Source organism: Panthera uncia (assembly GCF_023721935.1).
Source record: "Panthera uncia isolate 11264 chromosome B3 unlocalized genomic scaffold, Puncia_PCG_1.0 HiC_scaffold_1, whole genome shotgun sequence".
NCBI classification, from domain to species: domain Eukaryota; kingdom Metazoa; phylum Chordata; class Mammalia; order Carnivora; family Felidae; genus Panthera; species Panthera uncia.
The window spans coordinates 4,634,707-4,643,107 of NW_026057582.1; the positions used below are offsets into that span (position 1 = coordinate 4,634,707).

At 45.0% G+C, this 8,401-nt stretch overlaps 1 protein-coding gene across 3 annotated transcripts in view; it reads right to left on the bottom strand.

Moving 5' to 3' along the window:
• Positions 1 to 8,401, bottom strand: part of YY1 (YY1 transcription factor) — a 37,974-nt gene that overhangs the window by 23,723 nt on the left and 5,850 nt on the right. The window lies entirely within an intron of this gene.

An 8,401-nucleotide genomic window follows, 5' to 3' on the forward strand; every position in this document is an offset into this window, starting at 1 on the left:
AGCGGCCAACTTCCGCCCAAGTCACGATCTCATGGTTCATCGGTTTGCGCCCCACATGGAGCTCTGCACTGACAACTCAGAGCCTGGAGCCCACTTTGGATTCTGCATCTCCCCTCTCTCTCTGTCCCTCCCCCACTCATGCTGTCTCTCAAAACTGAATAAACGTTAACAAATTTTTTTAAAAATTCACTCTCTGCCCCTCTTCCCTGCTCAAGTAGGTGCCCTTTCTTTAGAAGAAAAAAAAAAAAACAAAGACACAAAAAAAAAACCCTGTGGAGACTCACCTGCCCTCCCACTCCAACCAAACCAGCCCTCTCACAACAAGTTATTCAATGTCAATGTGCAAGAAAAGCTACGTGGTAGCTACAAACTTGTAGCTTTGCCCACCTCTCACCCTCCATCTACATCCAGTCTGCTCTCCAAAGCCCAAGCCTCTTTCCTGCAAGAGACCTTTCATTCCTGTTACTAAGCCTTACTTGCTTTCCTCGTTTCTGAAAAAAAAGACAGACCATCTCTAAGGCTGAAGCCAGGGAAAGCTTTAAATGGCAGCCACTATGTCTGGAGCACAGCAAGGAGGGAGCCCAAACACCATCCCACGTCCCCGACCCTCCTGGGTGTAAGGGGAATAATAGTAGGTCCTACGCTTGATGATTTTTTAAGGAATGGTGAACTTCTGTTCAACTGGAGTATGCACGGAAAGGCCGTGGAAAATCCAGAATCGCCTTCAATTAGCTTACATTTTAAGTCTTCACCTGTCCTAAAACACCACGTGAAATTCTGGACACCAAGCTGGTTTGGAAGCTGCACATCATCACTCAGTGGGCCTCTTCACGTACAAGCAGTGTTTTAGAATTCAGTCCTCAGAAAGGCTGGACTTCTCTGGAAGCTTTCCTCATCTTAGATCAGCAGTAGCACTGTTTCCCTTTCCACCTTGACCCACAGGGAGCTCATGAGGGTTGGCCCTGAGGCTTCCTTTTTCCCCCTGGGATCCTGATTTTCTATTTTCACCAAGGCACACGTGTATTTACCCACTTACTTATTTACCCAGGTTGGCTAGATCTTGTTCCTCCACACCTTTCATCTCAGGTCGTCAACTCTGGTCTGACCCTTCGACGTGACTTACGACAAAAACGACATTATCGACTGACCACTGCTATCACCCAAACCTTTGCTGGGGAAAGGGGGGAGCGCTAGCTATTTGAGATCCAGTGCTAAGCAACAGGCAGAAATCACTCACAGGCTGTTTCCACTCCTTCCCCACTAATAGAGAAAGACAGGATACTGTCATTTACTGCATACCTGGCTTCATGCTGCAACTGCCATATTCCTCAAGGCAAACAAAACCTTGAAGATATTAACCCCGTGTCTTTGGTCTAAGAAATAAGCCTCAGAAATGTCAAGTCATGTACTGGAAGAAGCATAGTTAAGCGGCAGGCCTAGGATTTGAAAGTAGGATTGACTGAAGTCCACGCCTTTCCTAAAAAGGGAACACTCCTCTGCCCTCGCCTCACCCTTCATGCTTCTTTTCCACCTATGCAGTCATGGATGATGATGGTATTCTGGTCTCTAGGCCATGATTCTACCTTACTGTGCAATTTCCATGCACTCAGTTATTTACCAAGAACCTCCTATACACCTAGTGTTATACTAAGGCTGCAGGGTTACAGGCCCCAAACTTACTCTCTAGAGGAAGCAGACAGAAGCAAGTTAAAGAAAAAAGCAAGATAATTTCAGATAGTGCTCCAAAGAGACTCAAACAGAATTAGGAGAGTCAGAGTGGAGGACCAGGAAGGCCTCAGAGCTGAAATGTGAAAAACGACGCAACACAAGAATGTGGAACATGTGGGGTCCCCGCACTGGAAGCAGAGGTAAGAGCAAAGGAACAAGTTCGAGGAACGGAAAGAAGGCTGGTATGGCTGGAGCATAAAGGGAGAGGAAGCAGGAAAGGAAAGCACGGGCCCGATCATGTGTGGCCTCATCATAAGGAGTTTGGGCTTTAAGCAGCGTGATGAGAATCTGCAGGACATGTGTACGTGTGTGTGTAAACACAAACATACTTACCAAACCATTAAACATTTTTTTAAATGTTCATTTATTTTTGAGACAGAGAGAGACAGAGAGCATGAGAGGGGGAGGGGCAGAGAGAGAGGGAGACACAGAATCCAAAGCAGGCTCCAGGCACCGAGCTGTCAGCACAAAGCCCGACATGGGGCTCGAACTCACAGACTCACGACTGGGCCACCCGGGTACCCCACTGTAACCATTTTAAAGTCTACAGTTTGGTTGCATTAAATATATTCACACGGTTGAGCTGGAAGGGTTTTAAAGCAGGGGAGTGAATGAAGCCATCTGATTTAAGTCTTAGAAAATTCAGAAAGGTATAGATAGTGTGTGCCTAGATCCCCAGAGGTGAAATCCAGAAGTCTGCACATAGTCCTTGTTAAGATTAATACAGGAGCCATCAGCACTAGCACCAACTGTGAGTGAGTTACCAACAAAACAAGAAATGAAAAGCCAATTGTCAATTTGGAGAAGTGGCTGCGGCTCCCATCCCTCAAGGCTTTTGGGTGCTTATGAGCTAGAAGACCTAGAAGGAAAAGGGAGGATGGAGTGGAGACCCACAAAAAGGCTGTGAGGTACCAGAAATTCTGTACTTTGTGACTCTCCTAGAAGAAACAGGGTCCGGGGCGCCTGGGTGGCTCAGTCAGTTATGCATCCGACTTCGGCTCAGGTCATGATCTCACCATTGGTGGGTTCGAGCCCCACGTCAGGCTCTGCACTGACAGCTCAGAGCCTGCTTGGGATTCTGTATCTCCCTTTCTCTCTCTCCCTCTCCCCCTCGCACTTGGTCTCTGTCTCTCTCTCTCTCAAAAATAAATAAACATTAAAAAAAAATGGGTGAGGGGCGCCTGGGTGGCTCAGTCAGTTGAGCGTCCGACTTCGGCTCGGGTCACGATCTCGTGGTCCGTGAGTTCGAGCCCCGCGTCGGGCTCTGGGCTGATGGCCCAGAGCCTGGAGCCTGCTTCCGATTCTGTGTCTCCCTCTCTCTCTGCCTCTCCCCCCGTTCATGCTCTGTCTCTCTCTGTCTCAAAAATAAATAAATGTTAAAAAAAAAAAAATTAAAAAAAAAAAAAAATGGGTGAGGGGGGACCACCACCACCACCACAAGAGACGTGGTCCAGGTTCCAACAGAAGTGCTTCCAGCACGCCTATAGCAGGCTCCTTCCCTACTGCACACTTCTTACATTCAAGGGAAATCGTTTACCCAAGAAAAAAAGAGTCCATCGCAACTATTTACATTGTCTTCATGTTTAATCGTATCTGAGACCACTGTGTAAGACCAAAGTGATTTCATGGTTATTAAGAATTTTAGTCAGGGGCACTCTAAGGGCACTCTGACTAAGCCACCAGGGTGGCTCGGTCGGTTAAGAGTCTAACTCTGGCTCAGGTCACGATCTCATGGTTCGTGGGATGGGGCCCAGCATTGGGTTTTGTGTTGACAACTCAGAGCCTGGAGCCTGCTTCGGATTCTGTGTCTCCCTCTCTCTGCCCCTGCCCTGCTCGCTTGCTCTCTCTCTCACTCCAAAAAAAAAAAAAAAAAAAGAAAAAAAAATACCTCTAAAATTTTTTTTTTACTCATTGGGGAAGCTGGGTGGCTCAGCTGGTTAAGCTCAAGTCATAATCTCGTAGTTGGTGAGTTCCAGCCCCACATCGGGCTCTGAGCTGACGGTACAGAGCCTGCTTCGGATTCTCTCTCCCTCTCCCCTGCTCACAGGCATGAACGTGCGCGCGCGTGTTCTCTCTCTCCCTCTCTCTCAAAATAAATGAATGAACTTAAGAAAAAAAAAGTAGGAAGAAAAAAAGAATTTCACTCAAGTTCCTAATACCTCATTCACCAGATCACTTTAAAATTAGAGTTCTGCTTTAAGAAAGTGAGTGTATCTCCCTACTGTCACGCAGGAGTTCAGAAAGTAGAATTTCTTTGTTCTAAAGGAACTGAAAATGCTGTTAGGGATCCCCCAACTCTAAGTCATTTGACAAAGAAACCAAGGTCAGACGTTAAGATTCCAACGAAGATACTTTGGTCAGTGCCCTCTAAAGAGGAAATCTGATGCTTGTTACTAATGATTCCCAGAAACCCAGGCTTGCTATTATTGATAATTACCCACAAAGTTAAACAGAACGGGACCTACTAACATAAGGTACTCAGGAATAGGAAACTGTTCTCCTGTGTCATTAAGTCCCCCACACATAGACAAGTACCAACTCATACAGTACAGTCAACTAACTTCCAAACCTACGCAGCACATCTTCCTAATGTTCCACGAACCGTAATGAAATTATTACCGTCAACCTCCAAACAGTGTTTCAGATGCCAAATTTTAAAATACGAGATTTGAATGTTTACCCAACAATACTATAGAATACAACCCACTGGTAAATATTCAGATGTAAAAATTGTAAGTTTTCACTTTTAGGTCCTACATGTATGGGAAGGAGTAAAAGCAGAGTTCAGAGAATGGTCCCCCGGGAAGAGCGGATCAGGGGTTAACACAGGAATGCAGAGCTTAAGAAATGTTCATTCTAATAATTGTTTATACTCATAACAGGCCCTAAATGTCTCAGCCTTAAAACCAACCCACCTTACTAAGCAGACTTCAACAACAACAAAAAATAAAAAGCCTTTTGTAAGTATCTGTCCAGGAGTCTAGCGTACGTTTTCTAAATTATTACTTCATTTATTCTCTTTCAAGAGCCTAAAATGCTAGTTGTAGGTACCGACCTTTTCCTGATACAGACTTTTCCTTTCCCACCAGGGGGAGTCAGTGGTTGACAGTGGGAGGAAAAGGAAAGGCGAGTAACCTGGGGACAGTCTGTGCCAGCAAGCCAGGCTTTCAGGACTACCAGGTCAGGAATCAGGATCCGTGACTTCGCCTGCCCTATGTAGGTCGCAAGGTTGACAAGATCACTTTGGAGGGCTTCCCTAGCTTGGCTCTATGGGAATTTCTATGCACAGCATCTCAGTTAAAGATAAACAGCAGATAAAAAAGGACGAGGTGGAAAACCCACAGGAGTGGCAAATGGTCAGGACTAGTAACTTTTAGCAAACCTGAACTTCTTAACATGTAGAACTGAGAGAAAATTAAATACTTTCCAACTTTCTTTCAATCTACTGATTTTAACATCAACGGTTTTCGAGTCTTAGATGTTTTACTCAATCCAGTACAAAGCACTTCTATATTTGGTCTAACATAAGATAATTAAAATACCAACGCCTTGAGTGAAGGTCATAATTTCTGCATACCCGAAACCTCAAGATTTTAAAGCCTTCTTAGTCTTTTCTCAACACTAAATGTCTTAAATACTCAGCTTTTATCATGAGCTTCCCTATTCGGCCCAATGATTAAGTGGTTTAGCATACAGTAAGCTCTATAAAATAGGATGTCACTCCCATACAATAATGATGACAATTTAGGGAAAAACAGACATCTCAGACTGTGCCCTAAATCTAGCAACATGGCAATGTTCATTAGTCATACTGCCAGGGGAAAAAAAAAACAAAAGTAAACACCGCCTTAAAGCAATGGATTAAGGATGTTCAAGACACAACTGAAGAGCGATGAAATACTGAAACATACATAGCGTATGTAGCCTTACTGGGCCTACATCTTCTCATCTGCAAATTTAAGCAGGTCCTGCTCTAGTATCTACACAATGGAAAACTATTCAGCCTTAAAAAGGAATAAAGTACGTTCTACAATGTGGATGAAACTTGAAAACAGACTAAGTCAGACACACGAGACCACAGAATGTAGGATTCCATTTAAATGAAATGTCCAGAATGGACAAATCCAGAGAAACACAAAGTAGATTAGTGGTTGCCAGGGCCTGGGGGGCAGGGAGGGGGCAGAGGAAAACTGGGAGTGATTGCTAATGGGGTTTCTTTCTGGGATGATGGAAATATTCTGGAATTAGCTAGCGGTGATGGCTGTACAACCTGGTGAGTATAGTGGAAGCCACTGAACTGTGCCCAAGTGAATTACACCAGTTAAAAGAGGAAACAAAAAAGTTGATTTCTAAGGACCTTTCAAGTCTAAAACTACTCTAGTATAGAACCAGTAGATTCCTTTGCTGTCACTCCATTAAAAAGATGCCAATCACACAGATTGTTGTTACTCTGTGGGAAATTAAAGTAAGACGGCATACAAGCAACAGAAACCCATAAAATCCAGATTTGGCTTCCACAAACATGCTGGCTCCCACTACTTTTTTTTTTTTTTTTTTTTTAACTAAGAGGTACTAGCGAATAACTAGAGCTCTGAGAATACCCTGTGTACAATTATTTTTATGAAGACTTCACGTAACTAAGCTTGGACTTGGGCAAAACTGTCACGTCACAGCTCATTTCCAATCTAAAGGACTTTTCATGAAACCACACTGTAGTTAAAACTCTCATGCCTGGGATCAAATGAGATTTGGTGGTGAAAGCACTGAGCATATTGCCTACCAGTCAGCACACGGACACGTAGAAATTCAGCCTAACAGTGAACCTGCTTTGATTTCTTCACCTACTATCAATTATCTCCTTATATCAGTTCCAAAGATTACACTATATTCAGAATCTGTACTTGGGACGTGCACAGTTAATCACAAACTATTTAGCGTCTCTTTGGTGTTAATTCCAAACCACAAGGACAAGGAAGAGGGATAGCTTACCACAAAACATGTCTGAGGAAACAGGCCATACTATGTTATTGCCATCAAATATTTATAATCAGCTTTATGTACAGAGTACTCTGTTATGCAGACAACTAACTCTGAAAGGAAATGGGCATTAAAATAACCCCAAACTGTTCAACTCTGTAAGCAGCCACTTACAGGGGAAATAATGACTTTTCAACGCTGACTTAATTGTAAATTACCTCCCATTAGTCAGGCCCCTCAAATGCCCCCCCACCCCCTGCCCCACTGGCTGACTTGATAGGCATCACTTCATCAAGTAAAGCCTCCATTATCAAGTTTTCTGGGTATGGGAAAGCGGGTAAGCAACTTGGTAAGATCAAGGACAGAATATATAACGCCCTGGTTTTCTAAATTCCTGTAAAACCAACATGTCCTCACTGTGAGAAAAAGTAAATTTACTTTTATGTGGTGGGCGTATCTTTAGGTATCTAATACCTAATTTCAAATAGTACCCTGATTCCAGCAAAATTCAGTAAGAATTCATATTAATGGAAAAACATGGCTTTTAGTTTCCACATGATCGGTGTACATGCGCTCATTCTTAAGCCACCAGAATCTACAGAAGGTGCTCTGACAACCATCAAGTAAGTTGGTGGACAGGTCTCACGTAAACACGTACCTCCGACTAAACCCAAACTCCTAAGACCTCCACAAGACACTCTGAAATCCAGAACAGCAGCGCCTATTAATACCTGCTATCGAATTCTGGCAGCAACTCGGATCCCTTTGCTCGGTCCTCGGAGTCCCAGATCCGTCCGAGGTTAGCTAGCTCGGCTCGGGGCTTGCAGGAGCTACGACCAGACCAGCGTTCCCTACCGGCCTTATCACCTCGCGCTTCATTTGTTCCTCTCAATTGTTAACGATCTTTTAATACTCAAGGGTCATCGCGCTTGGAGGCTCCGTCCAATTCTGAGAATTTATGAGACAGCGGTAAAGTAATCCTGGGAGAAGGATTCTACAACACAAACTTGGTACTACGTGTGACGATCTTCACAAATAGAAAATTAACTAGCCATGGCAGGATCATTCTCAGTGTAGTTACTATCCCGGCAATTTAACTAGATAGCGTGTGAAAAAAAGAACAAGATGCCCACCGGAGAAAAAGCCAGCTTTTCCATGGTTATAAAGTTAAAAAAAAAAAAAAAAAATCATCAACATGCAGTAAGTCCCTTTCGCTCTAGATATTTTCTTTGGCTTCGTAGAATCTCTTCACGGGGAAAGAAAGTAGATGGCCTTCTGTCAACTAAAATTCGTGCAAAGACTTACAGTACTCGACTTTATTTAGTGACAAACGTCCCCAGTCGCGTAGATAACCGACCTATTTGCAACGCGCCGAACCCGTGGCAAACTGAAACTTCCCCAAACGTAAAGGGTTAAGAGCAATCTACAAAACCTCGCGGACCCTCGCCCCGACGTGCTGCGGGGGGCGGGGGAGGGAAGCGAGGACCTCGCCGGCAGCGCGGTGACAGGCCCCGGCGGCGCGGAGCCTGCACACGCGGACCCTACGTGCCGCCCAAGTCCCGCCCCACCGAGGCGAGCGCGGGGAGCACGGGGAGCGCAGCCGCGGGCAGAGTCCGGCCTGCGCGCCGGGCGTGGGAGCGGAAGGCGCCTCTCGGGAGCAGCTGAGGGTCCGGGGAAGGGGAGGGGAGGGGAGGGG